The sequence below is a fragment of the Physeter macrocephalus genome, chromosome 14 (genome assembly GCF_002837175.3).
Source record: "Physeter macrocephalus isolate SW-GA chromosome 14, ASM283717v5, whole genome shotgun sequence".
Lineage (NCBI taxonomy): Eukaryota > Metazoa > Chordata > Mammalia > Artiodactyla > Physeteridae > Physeter > Physeter macrocephalus.
Window position 1 is genome coordinate 104,074,277 of NC_041227.1, and position 18,066 is coordinate 104,092,342.

Below are 18,066 nucleotides of genomic sequence, written 5' to 3' on the forward strand. Positions count from 1 at the left end.
CTAGCTGCGATGAGCGGGGCCTACTCTTCATTGCTGTGCACAAGCTTCTCATTGCGGTGGCTTCTCTTGTTGCGGAGCACGGGCTCTAGGTGCACGGGCTTCAGTAGTTGTGGCACTCAGGCTCAGTAGTTGTGGCACACGGGCTCAGCTGCTCTGCGGCATGTGGGATCTTCCCGGACCAGGGCTCGAACCCGTGTCCCCTGCATTGGCAGGCGGATTCTTAACCACTGCGCCACCAGGGAAGCCCCCCTTTCCTGCATTTCTTACCTCAGTTCCTCACCCCATTATCCACCCAGGTACCAAGTCAGAAGCCTGCGGTCCCCTTTGGATTTGTGTCTCTCCCTTCCCTACCACATTTCTATCATCACTCACCTCCTGGCCATGTCTCCAGTCCATGCCCCTTTCATAAGGAGTTCCTCATTCTCATTGTGAATACCTTGCATCTAGTACTCATCATCACTTCCAGTAGGCTCCCTGCCCCCATTCTTAACTCCTCCCCAAATCCACACTGCTGTGATCTATCTAAAATGCATGTCTCCCAGGCACTTCCCTCTTCCCTGCTCAGAAAAAAGACCCATGCTCTTTCCCATAACTTACTTCCCCTCCCAGCCACACACAGCCCAGCCTCTCTTCCTTATCTCCCCACACTTCCCATCCTCCCTCTTCAGGCTCTAGTAACACCATCAGCTGTTGCTTGTGGTTTCCCCCCCACCCCCGACCCAAATTCCACACCTTTGTTTATGTGGTTCTGTTGCCTGTGAGGCTTGTGGCTTTCTTTCCTGGCTCTTTGTCCTCTAGGAAGCCTTCCCTGAATCCCACGTGGGAAGCATACCCCTCCTCTATGTTTTGGTAACATCCAAGGCTTATCACCCACCACATTTTATTAATCTTGTTGGTCTTATGTTTGTCTGTAGTTCCTTGCATACAGGGATCACGTCTTATTTATGTGTGGGCTGCAGAACCTGACAGTTCTTGGAACATGGGAAATTCTCTGTAAGTATTAGTTAAACTGATCATGCCCATTAATGGCTGAAAAATACATTTTGGATGGACACACTTCATCTCTTCTCCACCCAAAGAACCTTGTCTAGGCTCTTCTGTCTCTTTCCCTAGAACAAGCAATGCACACTATTTACACTGGGCCCTTCCTGCCCAGTGCAAGTTGCTAACTAAGGTAAATCATTGTCAGCCCTGGGGAAAGTCCAGGCCTGATTTCTGAATAGATTTCCTTCTCACAATCTCTGGTTATTTGCCTGATATCCTTACACCTTACAGGTAAAGACTAGCAAGGCTCTCCCACCCCAGCTGATTAGGTCACCTACAGAAAAGAGACCATGGCAGTGACAGAGGTCATTTCACCAAGCCCTTTTGCTATTGACTTGCTTCAAGAGCTCCAGGAGGATGGAAAAGGATGGGAACACACACATTGACACACTGCAGTGCAAACCCTGGTATCAGTCCCTTCTGCCAAGTCCCCACTGGGAAAACTTAAGGAAGAAACAGTGTGACTAGAACTACTGGAATTTGCTCCAGTTCATTGCTGATTTCTTGGGTGGCCTTGCAAGACATACTTCCCTAGACAACCATTTACCAAGCCCCAAATGTTGCCCCTCCTCCTTTCCAATCCCCTGAAACTTAGAGGAGCCAGCCAAGGTCAACCACATGACTGGGAGCTAGTGAGGTGAGCACTGGACTGGGAGTCAAAGGAGAAGTCTTAAGCCCAATTTGGCTCTAGTCAAGTCATTTCTATAGTCCCTGTCAGACCCAAAGTCTATGATTCTCTTATTTCAATACCCCATCCCAAAGGGCACATTCCATGTGGATGGGAGAATTTTCTCAGGCTAGGAGCCTCTACCTCAGGCCAACTTTAAATGCCCCTTTTCTGTTCTTTCTGTCTGTCCATGTGGTCAGAATTCAAAGAGCATTTCTCTACACTCACACCACCCACCAAAGTTGGGAGATAATTCTGTTCATCTTTTACTCCCTCAACTAACAAAGCAACTTGACATAGTTAAGATTCAATTAATGTTTAGAGCTTCAATTAAAATATTAAAGCAAATGGTCATGGGTCTTCCTGGTGGCACAGTGGTTAAGAATCCGCCTGCCAGTGCAGGGGACGTGGGCCACCTGCCAGTGCAGGGGACGTGGGTTCCAGCCCTAGACCAGGAAGATCCCACATGCCTCGGAGCAACTAAGCCCATGCGCCACAACTCCTGACCCTGCACCCTATAGCCCGCGAGCCACAACTACTGAAGCCCACGCGCCTAGAGCCCGTGCTCAGCAACAAGAGAAGCCACTGCATTGAGAAGCCCACGCACCGCAATGAAGAGTAGCCCCCGCTCAACGCAACTAGCCCCCGCTCAGCGCAACTAGAGAAAGCCCGCGTGTAGCAATGAAGACCCAATGCAGCCCAAAATAAATAAATACATAAATTTATAAAGCAAATGGTCACCAAGAAGGAGCCAAAGAAAAGATGTTCCAATGGAGCTAGTGGTTTCTAGGTCATGACTCCTTAGGATTTAGGAGTCTTCCTCCTTCGTTGTATGGACAGTTCTGAGGAACCCTGCCCCTGCTGCGGGAGAACCAAGACAATGACGTGGAATGTGTCAGCCCTTGAATATCCAAAAGATGAAGTTAGGTTCTTGGGTGCAAGAAACACCTGAAGAAGAAAACAGGACCTGAATAGCTCCCCTGACTCCAGGAAGCAGGAACCATGGAACAGTTTCCACAGGGCATCCCAGTGTGGCAAATCACTGGCTTTTTCTTTGAGTCACCCGACTCTCAATTCAAATTCCCAAGGAAGGGCATCTGATTGGACAAACTGGGTCATAAGTCCATATTTTGGCCATGGAAATAAAGGGCAGCCAGACTGGTAAACCTTCTGAGATGGAGGGGGGGATAGCTGGCAGAAGGAAAATCTACATGCAGTTACAAGAAGCAAGAGAGTGGTTAGAAACCACAGATATCTACCTTGGAGAGTCTCAAGAGCAGGAGCCAAGGTTATTTATGAGGGAGATCCTCATCCCCAGTCATAAAAACACTCTACTCTCTCACCCTCAGTCCCTTAGGGTGAGGTGGGAAATGATGAAAGGAGCTCTAAAAAATGAGGTCTGCACAACTTTGCCATCCTTTCAGAGGAAAATTTTGGAGGAAAACCTTGCCTTGTCAGGTATATTGTGATATACTTCAGTTGGCAAAAAAAAAAATTATCTTCCCACTAGGAAATGGAGGCCCACCTTACATTTCAACATAATCATATATATTTCTACACATATATAACTACTTTATTGAGACATTGTTCACATATAAATTTCACCTTTTTAAAGTACACAATTTAGTGGGTTTTAGTATATTCACAGAGCTGTGCAACTATCACCACCATCTACTTCTAGAGCATTTTCACCACCCCAAAAATAAACTCCATACTCATTGTCAGTCATTCTTCCATTTCCCCCCAAACCCCACTAATTTACTTTCTGTCTCTATGTATTTGCCTATTCTGGACATTTCATATATATGGAATCATAAAATATATGGTTATGGTCTTTCACAACTGTCTTATTGCACTACGTATAATATTTTCAAGATTCATCCATGGTGTAGCATAACTCTGTACTTCACTCCTTTATATGGCTGGTTAATATTTCATTGTATGAGCATACCATATTTTGTTTAGCCATTCATCAGCTGGTGAACATTTGGGTTGTTTCCACTTTTTAGCTATTATGGGTAATGCCTCTACAAACATTCATGTACAAGTATTGTATGGATATATACTTTCAATTCTCTTAGATATACACCTAGGTGTGGAATTCCTGGGATTTATGGTAACTCTATGCTTAACTTTTTGAGGAACGGTCAGACTGTTTTCCAAAGCAGCTGCACCATTCTACATTCCTACCAGCAGTGCGTGAGGGTTGCGATTTCTCCACATATTCACCAACACCTGTTATTATCTGTCTTTTTGATTACAGCCAGCCTAGTGTGTGTGAAGTGGTATCTCACTGTGGTTTTCATTTGTATTTCCTTGGTAGCTAATGATGTTGAGAATCTTTTCATGTGTTTATTGGCAATTTGTGTATTTTCTTTTTTTAATATTTATTTATTTTATTTATTTTTTTGGCTGCGTCGGGTCTTAGTTGTGTCACACGGGGTCTTTGTTGAGGCGTGCGGGATCTTTCGTTGTGGCGGCTCATTGTAGCACGCAGGCTTCTCTCTAGTTGCAGTGTGTGGGTTTTCTCTCTCTAGTTGTGGTGCACGCGTTCCAGAGCGCGTGGGCTCTGTGGTTTGCAGCACATGGGCTCAGTAGTTGTGGCACGCTGGCTTAGTTGCCCTGTGGCATGTGGGATCTTAGTTCCCTGACCAGGGATTGAACCCACGTCACCTGCATTGGAAGGCGGATTCTTTAACACTGGACCACCAGGGAAGTCCCAATTTGTGTATTTTTTTTTTGGAGAAATGTCTGTTCAGATCTTTTCATTTTTAAAATTAAGTTGTCTTTTTATTATTGAGTTGTAAGAGTTCTTTATATATTCTGGATAACAGACCCTCATCAGAGGCATGGTTCAGAAGTATTTTCTTCCACACTATGGATTGTATTTTCACTTTCTTCATAGTGACCTTTGAAGCACTAAAGTTTTCAATTTTGATGAAGACCAATTTGCCTATTTTTCCTTTTGTCCCTTGTGCTTGTGATGTCACATCCAAGAAATCATTGCCTAACCCAAGATCACAAAGATGTGTCCTATGTTTTCTTCTAAGAGTTTTAGCTCTTGCTAAATGATCCATTTTGTGTTAATTTTTGTGTTTGGGTCTGACATCATTGTTTTGCATGTAGATATCCAATTGTCAGAGCTTATTTCTGGACTGTCAATTCTTTTCCACTGGTCTATATATCCTTATGCCAGTACCACACTGTCTTTATTACTGTAGCTTAGCAGTAAGTTGTGAAATCTGGCAGTGTGAGTCTTCCAACTTTGTCTTTTTCAAGATTCTTTGTCTAATCTGGGTCCCTTCCATTTCCATATGACTTTTAGGACCAGATTACCAATTTCTGTTAAAAAAAAATCAGCTGGGATTTTGATAGAGATTATGTTGTATCATAGATCAGTTTGGGAGGTATTGCTATCTTAACAGTATTAAGTTTTCTGGTCCATGAACATGGAATTTCTTTCCATTTATTAGGTCTTCTTTAGTTTCTTTCAATAATGTGAAATAATTTTCAGTGTACATGTCTTGCATTTCTTTTTGTAAATATATTGTTAAGTATTTCATTCTTTTTGATGTTATTGTAAATTGAATTATTCTCTTAATTTCATGTTCAGGTTGTTCATTGCTAGTGTATAGAAATACAATTGATTTCTGTATATTATATTTTGTATTCTGCAACCTTGCTGATCTCATTCATTAACCCCTAATAGTTTTTGTGTGTGTGTGTGTGTGTGTGTGTGTGTGTGTGTGTGTGTGTGTATTCTTTAGGATTTTCTACATGCAAGACCATATTATCTATGAATAGAGATAGTATTACTTCTTTCTGTCCAACCTGAGTGCCCTTTTTTTCCTTTTTCTTGCCAATTGTCCTAGCTAGAACTTTCAGTACAGTGTTGAATAGAATTGGTGAGAGCAGACATCCTTGTCTTGTTCCTGATCTCAGGGGGGAAGATTTCAGTCTTTCACCATTAAGTCTAATGTTAGATTTCGTAGATGCTCTTTATCAAGTTGAGGAAGTTCACTTTTAATCCTAGGTTGTTGAGTGTTTTTATCATGAAAAGGTATTGAGTTTTTTCAAATACTTGTTCTGCATCTATTGAGAGGATCATATGGCTTGGTTCCTTTAACCTATCAATATGGTGCATTACATTGGTTTTCAAATATTAAACCAATATTTCATTCCTGGGATAAATCACACTTGGCCATGATGTATAATCCTTTTTATATGTTGCTGGGTTCATTTTGCTAGTATTTTGTTGAGGATTTTTGTATCTATATTCATAAGTGATATTGATATATAGTTTTCTTGTGGTGTCTTTGTCTGGTTTTGGTATCTGAGTAATACTGGACTCATGGAATGAGTTGGAAGTGTTCCCTCCTAATCTATTTTTTGGACTGTGAAGGATTGACGTTAATTCTTTAAACATTTGGTAGAATTCACCAGTGAAGCCATCTAGGCCTGGATTTTACTTTGTGGGAGGTTTTGAAAATACTAGTGCAATCTCTTTACTTCTTTTAGGTCTATTCAGATTATCTATTGAAGTAGTTTCAGTAGGTTGTGTCTTTCTGAGAATTTGTCCATTTTATCTAGGTTTTCTAATTTCATAGCATATACTTGTTCATAGTATTCCTGTATAATCCTTTTTATTTCTTTAAGATCTCTTCTTTCATTCCTGATTTTAGTAACTTGAGTCTTCTCTTTTTTCTTAGTCTGTCTAGCTAAAAGACTTGTCAATTCTGTTCTTCTCTTCCAAGAACCAACTTTTAATTCCACTAACTGTTTTCTATTGCCTTTCTGTTAATAAGGTGTTTCTTGAGCACCCAGATGATACAAGCTGCTTAGGTCAGGGGAAGCTCAGACTGGGACTATTCCTTTGAGCAGCTAGATTCAAACTCATCTCCTTGTCTATTTCCCTCTAAAACAGGGTTCTCTCTATTTTAGTGTCTCCCTCATCCCCCCGGAGTAATATGACAAAAAAGACAGAGACCACATTGTTACTTGGGGGCTGTGAGGGACAACAGTTCCATTAAATCCGTAAACATTTCTTAAACATCTGTTACAAGCTATGTGGAAGGCACCGAGGACAGGGCTGAGTAGCGAGAAGCAGCCTCAAACTGTCCAACCTCACCGTCTAGCTGCGGAGGCACACATGAACACAGCCAACTTTAACACAGGCTGAACTACAATGAGGGCTGTGATTGAGAGTGAGAAAAATGCTCGTGGGGGGCTGGGGTTGGGGGGTCTTCTGTCTGGAAGAGTCAGGGAACAGAAGAGCTGGCATTTGAGGTAAGTCTTGAAGCATGGCAGGATTGGGGGAGAAAAAGGGAAGGAGGGAAGTTTCTTCAGTCAGAGAGAAGCGCTCAAGCCAAGGCAGGGAATGGTAGGAAGCCAGGCCTGGCAGGGACAGAGTGTGCTGGGGAAAAGACAGGCTGGACAGAAAAGCTAGGGCCAGACTTTGGAGGAGCCTAAAGGATGTGCTAAGGAACTAGAACTTTGTCCTTAAAACACTTGGAGCCCACTGAAGGGCACTGAGCTGGAGGATGACATGACCAGCCTTTGCTGGAGTTTGGGGCCACAACAGAAGCCTAGGTTGATTTATTCAGCCTCCCTGGTGGCCTCCTCATGCTTAGAAGCAAGCAGAGACAGCAGGCTTTACCCCTGTTGATCACCACGTCCTTGAGACTCTCTCCTCCCTGTGCTTCCGTGGTGCAGCACTTCCCTGATTTCCTTCCTACCTCTCTGGCTGCTCCTTTGCAGTCTCCTCAGCAGGCTCCTCTTCCTCTGCCCATACTAAGTGTTGGTGTTCCTCAGAGTTCTGTTCTAGATCCTTCCTCTCCTCACTAGAACATTCTCCTTTGGAGATCTCATATGTTGCCATGGCTTCAAGGACCAAATACGGATTGGGAACTCCCAAATCTCTATGTGGCTTTCTCAGACCTCTCTGCCTATTTAGACCTATCAGATCTAACTGTCCATTGGACATCTCCATTTAGGTGCTATTTTCATTAAAATTAGGTCCAGCCGTGAGTAGAGGGGAAACCCCAAGTAAAATGGCCCAAACAAGATTTCTCTTTCAGATAAAAGGAGTTCAGAGGTATTAAGTCCAAGCCTGGGATGACAACCTGGGGCTCATATCTCTGAAATCTGTCACTTTGTCTCTATCCCCAGGCCACCATCCTCCTCCTGGTCACCTGCAACAACTTCACCATTCCTGCTCCTCTCAAATGCATTCTCTACATCTGCACTGTCCGACCTGTTAGCCACCAAACACATGTGACCACTGAGTACTCAAAAGGTGGCTAGTCCAAACTGAGATGCACTGTAAGTGCAAAATACACACTGGATTTCAAAGGCTTAATATGAAAAAAATGTAAAGTATCTTAAGTTTTCTGTTAAATGATAATAGCTTTGATATATAGGATTAAATAAAATATATTATTTAAAATTAATTTCACCTGTCTTTTCACATTTTTAATGTGGCTACTAGACATTTTTTTTTTTTTTGCGGTACGCGGGCCTCTCACTGCCGTGGCCTCTCCCGCACTCGAAAATTTTAAACTACATTTGTGGCACTTCCCTGGTGGCACAGTGGTTAAGAATCCACCTGCCAAGGCAGGGGACACTGGTTCGGTCCCTGGTCCGGGGAGATCCCACATGCCGCGGAGCAACTGAGCCTGCACGCCGCAACTACTGAGCCTGCGCTCTAGAGCCTGCGAACCACAACTACTGAGGCCAGAGAAGCCACCGCCATGAGAAGCCTGCACACCGCAACGAAGAGTAGCCCCCGCTCTCTGCAACTAGAGAAAAGCCCATGCGCAGCAACGAAGACCCAACGCAGCCAAAAATAAATAAATTTCATTTAAAAAATAAATAAATAAAACTACATTTGTGGCTCTCATTATATATCTATCAAATGGCCCAACGCAGCCAAAAATAAATAAATTTCATTTAAAAAATAAATAAATAAAACTACATTTGTGGCTCTCATTATATATCTATCAAATGGCACTGCTCCACACAAAAGCAAAAAGCATCCTTCTGAAACACCGATCTGAACACGTCACGCATCTTCTGAAAACGTTTCGTTGTCTTTAGGCTAAAGCTCCTTCCACTCAATATGGCTTTCAAGCCCTCCACGGCCCAGCCCCTGCCTTGCCCTCCAGCCTCATCTTTCACCACCTCCTCCTTCCCTCCACCTTCCCCTTGCACTCCTTTCAGTTTCTTAAATGTACCAGGTGCTCCCTAGCCTCTGGGCCCTGTGTCTGTTACGCTCTCTCCCCTCTTGGGTGGCTTAATGCTCCACTCATCACTCCAGCCTTGGCTTAGATCCGTCTCTTCCCAGCTACCCTGACTCTCTGAGCTCCCATATTACTTCTCTATCCTGACCTCACCCCACCCACCCCCAAATGACTGTGCCCGCTAACTGTGTCCTTCTCCAGACTGATCAGAAATGTGCCTGTCATGTTCACTGTAGTATCCCCAGCACCTAGAGCTGGCACGTGGTCAGTAGGCAACAAGCGTGTGCTGAATCAATGAATGACTCACTCCAAAGCCAGATAAACAAAGTTTCAGGGTCGGGCCAGACTAGATGACTTCTAAGTCTCGCCACCCAGTGACCATTAAGCTCCCAGTTTGGGAGGTGAGGCAAAGGGAAACTTGTAACATGGGCCTGGTCTTCGATTCTGTGCCAGGCCTGCACAGACCCATTTGTGGAGAGCCAGGCCACCGCTGTCCCGTCCTCCGTCCCAGCAAGGGCAAACAGCACTGACTCTCCTCCCAGGAAAGCTCCCTGGCATGTCCCCAGCATTTTCAGAAAGAGCTATGCTGAGGATTCTCACAGAGATGAGCTTCCTCCTGGGTGGGGGTGAGGTGGGTAGGAATAGGGGGAGGCGCTGAGGAGGGTGTCTGTTTACCCAGCACCAGGAGAATCCATGTGCATGTTGCTAATGAAGTGTGAGCCTCTCAGGAGATTCCCTTTCAGGAGATGAGAAGTGAAGGAGATGGGGGATGGGGACCCAGAGCTTCAGTCAAAAGTGGATTTACATCAAGGCAGAGTGGAAACCACCCTCCACGCTTCTCCACGCCCAGAAGCCTGATCTGCCCGTTCTAAACTTGGACCAGAAAAGCTGAGTCCTGAGAAGAACCTTGGAGAAAGTTTGCCCAGGTGGTTCCCTAACCTTGGGGCCTGAAAGAAGCACAGTCCGATTTTGGGTTCCCTCACTGCTTCTGACACACTCAGGAGAGTATGAACACACAGGCACACACCCTGTGTAGATGATGACCACACTCCAGGTCCTCTGCCCAGTGCCTTGCACCCAAGAGCCTCTAGTTACCCCTTCTCAACTTAGAAGGACTCCCAGTGGATTGACCCTGCCCTTAACCCAGCCAGAGACCACCCTGCCCTGGGCTGTTCCATGTGGAGTCCCTGATCCCAAAAGAGTCTGGCACAGAAAGGGTGACTAGAGTCCCCTCCGCCCTGCCCAGTGGGTCTTGAAGGTGGGATGCACGCTGGAGGCCCTTTCTCTCGGGGCAGACCCTGCACCTGGCAAAGCCATCGCTCCCAGGTTTTATTATCCTCTTCTCTCTTTTCCTTTCACAGCCATGTCAGCTCACACAAAGCAATTGGTAGTACCTGCAGTTCCCAACCTGGAGGCTAACTGAAAACATGTTCCCCAGCGTGCTGCCAGCGGCAGCCGGCATGAAGAAGCTCTGTAATTACAGACATGCAGGGGTTTGTGTTCCTGTTCTCACTCACCTATGAAACGCTTCCGTTCCCTTCATTTCCCATGGTGCCTTTAAAAAGGAAATGTGAAGCTGGGGCCTTTAGAAAAGTTAGTTCCAACACCCTGCTCCACCATGGGCAGACATTAGCCCTCACTGTGATTCAAATCCATTTGGTCGTTTATTCATTCTTTCATTGGAAACAGATTTAATGGCCCCCTGCCATGTGCTAGCACTGAGCCTGATGCTGGGGACACACCAAATGTGACCCAGGCCCTACTTTTGAAGACTCACAGTCTAGTGAGAGAGTGAAAGCATATGATCTAAGCAGTTGCAGTCAAAAATCAAAAAGCGATGCGAGAAAAGGAAGATGCAGATAAAATCCTAGATAAGAGAAAGATAATTTTGGAAAGGGTCGCCGTTTCTTGAGAGGTAATAAAGTGTAGTGGCTGAAAGTATAGACCCTGGAGACCACAGGCCTGGGTTAAGATCCTGACTTTGCCACTTGCTGTGTAACTTTTGGAGAAATGGGGAGAATTTTGAGGTTATTGTGAAGATAAAGTGCAGGGTCCAGCACCTGGTAGAGCTCAATGGATGTCAGCTGCTAGAATCAGGGAACGTGGCTTAGAACACAGGTTTTCTGCACGTGTGGAGCAGGAGGGTAGGGCGTTCCAGAACAGTCAGGCCACAGGAAGAAAATGTGGTGCTTGTGTGGAATTCCTTTTGGCTGCTGCCTGTGAGAAGGGAAGAAAGAAGAGATGAAGCCAGTAAATCGTGTTGGGGTTAAACCTTGGAACCCCGAATGCCAAAATGAACCTAAGGAAAAGTACAATAACACAGACAACCTTAAGAAGGCAGAGTGCCCACCTTGCCTCGAGCAATGGTCCTCATCTTTATTTATTTATTTATTTATTTATAAAATTTCTTTATTTATTTATTTTTGGCCGCGTTGGGTCTTTGTTGCTGCGCGTTGGCTTTCTCTAGTTGTGGCGAGCGGGGGCTACTTTTCGTCACGGTGCGCGGGCTTCTCATCGCAGTGTCTTCTCTTACTGCGGAGCACGGCCTCTAGGCTCCTGGGCTTCAGTCGTTGTGGCACGTGGGCTCAGTAGTTGTGGCTCGCAGGCTCAGTAGTTGTGGCGCATGGGCTTAGTTGCTTCCCGGACCAGGGCTCAAACCCGTGTACCCTGCCCTGGCAGGCAGATTCTTAACCACTGCGCCACCAGGGAAGCCCTGGGGCTCATCTTTAGAGCTATGTTCGGTTGGGCCAAACTACAGGGTGTCCAAAGATGGGGAGGCAGCCCCTGGGGCTTGGTGCACTGTTGGCCTGTCTCCTGCATTCTACCCACCTAGAAAGGCTTATTTCTGCCTCTCTGGCAGACTGAGCTCTGGAATCAAGGCTGAGGGAGAAGAGCCATCTTCTTTCACAAGGATGAGTAGACGTGGGCATCTCGGCCCACCTGAAGGCTGATGTTGGGGCACAAAGGCTGGGAGAGGCCTCATGAAAGGTGGCCAGTAGGGAGGGAGGTGGGAATGTAGGGTGTTTAAGGCCAGGTGAGGCTGAGCAGACTCCTAGTCATTATCACCAGCCTCCACTTTCCTCTGTGGTTATATAGAACTTTTTCAATCCTATTTCGGAGTGGGGCAGACTGAGAGCAAAGATTCATCAAGTGCAAAACGAAGTTAGGAGAGGCCCTGCTGGGAGACTGCAAAAGGGGGCAAAGGTCTCAGAGAGTGAGTCCCAGATCAGGGGCATCCCCGCCTCTGGGTTGAGGGGCCAGACTGGGAGGCAACGTGGCACAGCTCAAAGGGTTCTCATCAGGGGAATGAAGATGCCTGGCCTCGTTCTTGTCCAGGGTGTGCCACTCTCTTTGCGCAACTTTGGGGAAATTACTTCCCCTTGGCCTCTTTTCTTCTCAGTGAAACAAAAGGTTTTTGCTGGGAGGATCTCGGAGGTCTTTTACAGCTTGGAAATGTAACATCTATGCTTGAGTGAAGCAATGCCCTGCTGTTAGGATTTGGGGTGCTGGAGTGTGCCCTAAATATTGGAAGGAACCCAGAACCGCCAGACCTGAGAAAGAGAGGAAACTAGAGGGTCTGTCTGGAGCCCCCAACCCTCGGGGTGCACAGGGCTGAAGGACAGAAGGGGTGAAGAGAGGAGGAGGAAGGAAGGGAGGGCGGGGGCAGCCTATCTGAGCGCCTGGTATCTAGAGGGCAAAGGAAGCTAACTGGTGAGAGCTTTCTTCTCCCAACTCCAGCGACCTCGGGATCCCGTGGAAAAGCTGCATTCGAATCGATAGCCTCATAAATAAATAAAGAGTCAATGCATCCTGTCTCCAGCTCAGGGCTTCTTAAGGAAAATCGAACCTCAACCCACTTCTGCTCACCCATTCTGGATTTCTACAGAGGCCTCCAGAGGGAAGGAAACCTTACAGGCCATCTTGGGCATCTCCCTGCCTCCAGGCTGGCCCGCCATGTACCCCATCCAAGAAGGTCAAGGCTGGGGCCTGGGCCCTCTGTCTACCATCCCCACCGGGAGGCCCTCCCTCTCCTGGCCGTAGTCTCCCTCCTCCCAGTTCCCTGGGGCTCCTACCTTCCTTCTCTCACCCACAGTAAACTCTCCCTCTCTTTCAGCTCCAGCTCTTTGCTTCTCACCTCTCCTGACTTCCTACCGTTCTTCTGGCTACTGCTTGTCACCAACTGGCATCAGCAGCACGAGGAAGGGAGCGGCTCCCCACTCCTCTGGGGTCTCCCCTCTATACCGCGCCCCGCCAGACTCTTTGTCATCCACTGTATATGCGCCCCTCAGGCTCTCGGACAGAGTACATGCATCTCTGGAAGCAATGGATAAAGACCTTTGTAACTTTACAGAACAGATATATGTCAGCAAGCTGACTGCAAGGCAGCCCTTTCTCTCTCTGACTTCTGTTACAACAGAAGAATATTCTTCTCCTAGGAAGAAGCAAATCTCCAACAAAGCAAGTTCAATATTTTGGACCCCAAAGACCAAGACGGCGGTCAGCCCTGTGTGATGATGGGCGACTGCCTTCTGGGAGCACCTCGCAACATCTCAGGACCTGTCTTCTGCTTCGGAGCCTTGGTCTCCCCTCCAGCTCCCTGGCCCAGGCCTAAAGATGCCTAAGGGCTGCTGGGGTAGTTAGTGCAGAGAAGGGAGTTATTGGGTTGTGACGGCCTCTCTGTTCATAATTCTTGGCCACGGTGCTCCAGCTGATCCCTGGGGACTGAACATTCCTTTAATTAAAGGTTTCCAACTAGCAGACATCATATCCCTGCTTTCTCTGTTCTAAGTATAAAATGTAGACGATTTCATTTCCTCCTGAATTATCCATGGCAAAATTTCAGCCCCAGCTTCCCAACCCCACCTGGTCTCCTCCTGTCAGCAGTCATTACGTGAAGGAAACAATTAGGATGTGAATCTGTACTCAGCGTACCCACAACGCTTCCCAGCACACATAAGCAGAAGAGTGCTGGTTTTTTTTTTTTTTTTTTTTTTTAATAAATTTTATTTATTTATTTATTTATTTATGGCTGCATTGGGTGTTCGTTTCTGTGCGTGGGCTTTCTCCAGTTGCGGCTAGTGGGGGCCGCTCTTCATCGCGGTACGCGGGCCTCTCACTGTCGCGGCCTCTCCTGTTGTGGAGCACAGGCTCCAGAAGTGCAAGCTCGGTAGCTGTGGCTCACGGGCCCAGCCGCTCCACGGCATGCAGGATCTTCCCGGATCAGGGCACGAACCCGTGTCCCCTGCACTGGCAGGCGGACTGTTAACCACTGTGCCACCAGGGAAGCCCAAGAGTGCTGTTTTGAGACATCTGCTCTGCAGTTCTTTTCCCCCACGATGGCTGGGGTTTAATTGTCCCGGGGGGGAACTCAGGCCTGGGAAGCAAATCAGTAGTCCAGGCTCTTGGCTCTGGTTTGACTACGTCACAGCTGACTGACTGGAGGCAGATTTGGCTGCCCAGAAAGTGGCAAAGGATTCATTCCCTGGTATCTCCTAAGAGGCAAGGGCGGCCGGTAGCACAGTTTAGTTGTCTTGGAAAGCTGGTTACTAATTTGCAAGGCGGCGCTAATGACCCTCCTCCCCCCCCCCCCCCGGCAGTCAAATATGGGAAACATGTTTATACAATGGACTTCCTACCCTAGGAAGAGGCTGTGAACGCAGCACACCAACCTTCAGGCATAGCTCTTAGAGCCAAGAGGGCCTCAAGAAATCATTTGGTCTGCCTTTCCCTTTGACCAGCCCCCAAGGCCCAGCCTTGAAATGATTGGCCCAAGATCTCCTGCAGGAGGCTGGGGTCCAGCTTCCGGCTCTACTCACAACACAGGCTGGGGCTGGCGCTGAGCAAATGGGTTATGGCTGTCACCAGAGACGAGCTGGCAGCAGACACAGCAGACTATGTTTTCTTTGCAGGCTGAGGGTAACTGGAGGGAGCTGAGAATTGCTCCGCTCCGCTCAGCCTCCGGCGGGCAGGCGGCAGGCAGGCAGAAGCGGGGGAGAGGGAAGGCCAGTGGCTCTCACGCCAAAGGAGGAATCTTCCCCCCTAGGATAAGCGAGGTAGTACGGACCAAAGATGGAAGGGAAGATAACCTTAGGGACCCATGGAGTCCCTGTGGAGGAGGTCGGGAGCCTGGATCCCCTGTCTGGAATTGCTCTTGGGGAGTCACAGTGAGAGCTCACCTTTACAAACACTTGTTCTGTGCCAGGCACCACGCTGAGAACTCTGTTGCACTATGAAGGCAGTTTTGTGTAAGGGCTGGGAACATGGCCTAAGTGACACAAGACTGGGCTGAAGCCCAGCTTTGATACTCACCAGCTCTGTGACCTTGGGCAAGTCACTTAACCTCTCTGGGCCTCAGTTACTTCATTAATAAAATGGGAATAATAATAGCACCCACCTGATGAAGCCATTGGAAGATTAAGTACATTCACAGACAGACAGCTCTTCAAACAGTGTCTGCCATACAGTAAGCTGTAGGTAAGTTATTGCTATTACACAAAGCTCTGAAGTATATAGATACTCATCTCTGAGGCTCAAAGAAGTCAGATGACTGGCCCCAGGTCTGTTTGATTGACAGCATGGGTACCCTCCTAAGGTCCTCTTTGGTAGGAAGCAGCTTCAGCTCCCCAGCTCCCCACCCCAGGTCCGTTTCTGTTTGGAAACTCCACAGCTGCTTCATCACAGCGGGAACAAAGGTGGATCTCTATCCTCCCCCTGGGGGCCAGGCTGGCTGGTGGCTTCGGGCCCAGCCAGAAGGTCCCTCCCACAGACTCTGGCAGCACCCACTCCTGGGAGCCTCCCAGATGCCTCACCCCGTATCACTGTCCCAGGCCTCCCCTGGGGCCTCCACCTTCTTCTGTAGTCTCCCATCCTCGTGCAAGGTGCTGGCTGCCAGACTGGAGGGACCCCTTTCGATCTCAGGATAAACAAACTGTCTCTCTGGCCCAGCCCTCCGCCGGCTTGCCGCTCCCCGCCCCCTCCATCCGCAGTGCACAGGCGCTCTGCTCTCCTGCCAACTTGGCAGCTCGGCTCCGCTGTTACTATCAACACCTCCAAGGGAAAAGGGAGAGGACTCAGCTCTGATCGCCTGGCGCACGGAGCAGCAAATTCATGTCGGAGCCAGCGCTGGAATGTCTCCCAAGCTCCCAAGGCTCCCGGTGGGGAAAGGAAAGGTGGGCCGATCGGAGCAGCCCTGATTGCAAACCAGCCTCCCAGCAGAGCTGCTGGGCCTGCCAAAGCTGCAGGCCTAGGGGGTTGGGGGGCGTGGGGAGCGGCAGCTCTGACAGAAAGGGCTGCAGGAGGATGCTTTGAGGCCACGCAGGTGTGCAGGAGAGGGCTGGGGGCGTCTGTCTCACCCCAGCTCTTGCCGCGGTCCAGGGTGGGACAGGCTGTGGCCAGGATGGAAGAAACTGGTCTTTCTCTCTCCAGACTGTGAGCCCTTGGAATGCATGGACTGTGCCTTCTTTCCTCTGTCTCCCCTGGACTCCTCGTGTGCAGAGCTCTTGTTGTATTGGATTGGGAGCCCCTAAAGAACGATACTTTCCCCACCGAATGGAAACTTCCCCTAGGTAGAAGCCCCCTTTTCCTTTTCCCAACCATCCTCACCACAGCCTCTCAGGTCCTGCCCATGGGCTCCCTAAAGCAGCTGATGGCTTTCTCTGGCTCCTGCCAGGACTCCTGGGGCCCAGCCTAAAAGAAGAGAGAGCCCATGTCTTCAGGGACCCAGTGCCCACAGAACAGGGTCTGTGGTCAGTCATCTACCCCTTGACAGACCCAAGGATGGTCGCTACACAGCCTCTCCCAGGAGGAAATGCCTTCCCAGCTTTCTCTCTGCTGTCAAGGGAAGGCCTTTGTGCCCTGCTCTAGGGCTTTGGCCTCAACAGAAGTGGTGGGTTCAGGGTCAGCTTCCTAATCCTTACACCACCCGGCCACCTAGTCTCCCCAAGGATGCAGGTGTAAGCTCCCACTCTGGGAGCTGCCAGCCTGTTGCCTTCCCTGTTACGTGGAAATAACATTTTATAACTGACTGGGTTACAGCTGGTGGTGATAAAGACATGAAGATGATGCTATAAGCTTCTGAGACTACAAGTGCTTAGCATTTGGAATCAGTATGTTTCCCTTCCCTCCTCCCTCCCCTCCTTCCTTTCTCTACTCCCTCCAGGAGCCCTTCTCCCAGATGTGAACCTGATCCTAAGACCCCCTCAATTCCCTGCTCCAGAAGTCTGAATACCACCACCCAGAGCAACACAGCCACCTTTCTGGTAAGAAGCCCCCAGGTCCCTGAAGGCCAGCTGACTTTCCAGGGACCAGGAACCAGGAAAAGAGAATTCATTCAGTGTGCAGGGCTGTAAATAAGCCACGAGAGGCTGTGCCATTCCAAGCTGCACCTGTGAGCATCCTTCTGCTGAAGCCCCGTCGGCGTTTCCATGACAAACTCGTGTTTCTGCCTGCCTCTCTTCCAGCTTCGAGAGGATGCCTTATGATGAGACTCTACACTGAAAATGCCTTCATAATCTTTTTTCCCTAGAAAACGTTGCATGTTCTAAAAATCCACCTGCTTGTTATATGTGCTTGCTTTTTATTTTGAGAGTTTTGTGAGTACTATATTTGTACAGTATACGTGCAAGCGTATGATATACACGTGGGAGTTCTGTGGTGGAGAGCTGTCGTGGCAGATACACAACCACCGCACAGCGTGATAAGACATCTCCCCTCCTAAAACATCTCCCACATCCATTGGCCCGTCCCAAAGCCTGAAATGCCACCACTAGAGATTTACCACTTTTGAACTTGAGTGACTATCCATCCCTGAGGGTCTACTGTGACAATGTGCCAACCCCTAAAAGGGACTAAGTTACCATCGGATGAGGGGTTAGCAAAAGAACTGTGAGACATCGGGGAGGATGACCAAAGGGTTGGTAGAAGAGCCCTAAAAGAGGAGATGAGAGGCATCCAAGACATATTACCGACTTTACAGGTTTGCAGGGCCTGCTTGTGGGAGGACACATGCATGTACACACATACACACACATACCTGCATGCACACACACAGTGCTCTTTTTTTTTTTTTTTTTTTTTTTGCGTTACGCGGGCCTCTCACCGTTGTGGCCTCTCCCGTTG

The 18,066-nt window shown here is 48.1% G+C and overlaps 1 long non-coding RNA gene across 1 annotated transcript; it reads left to right on the forward strand.

Moving 5' to 3' along the window:
* The first annotated feature begins 15,999 nt into the window (after positions 1-15,999).
* On the forward strand, positions 16,000-17,497 carry LOC114487649 (uncharacterized). Its single transcript, XR_003682884.2, has 3 exons — positions 16,000-16,118; positions 17,108-17,207; positions 17,409-17,497. It is a non-coding gene; the product is annotated as an uncharacterized lncRNA (long non-coding RNA).
* The last annotated feature ends 569 nt before the right edge of the window (positions 17,498-18,066 follow it).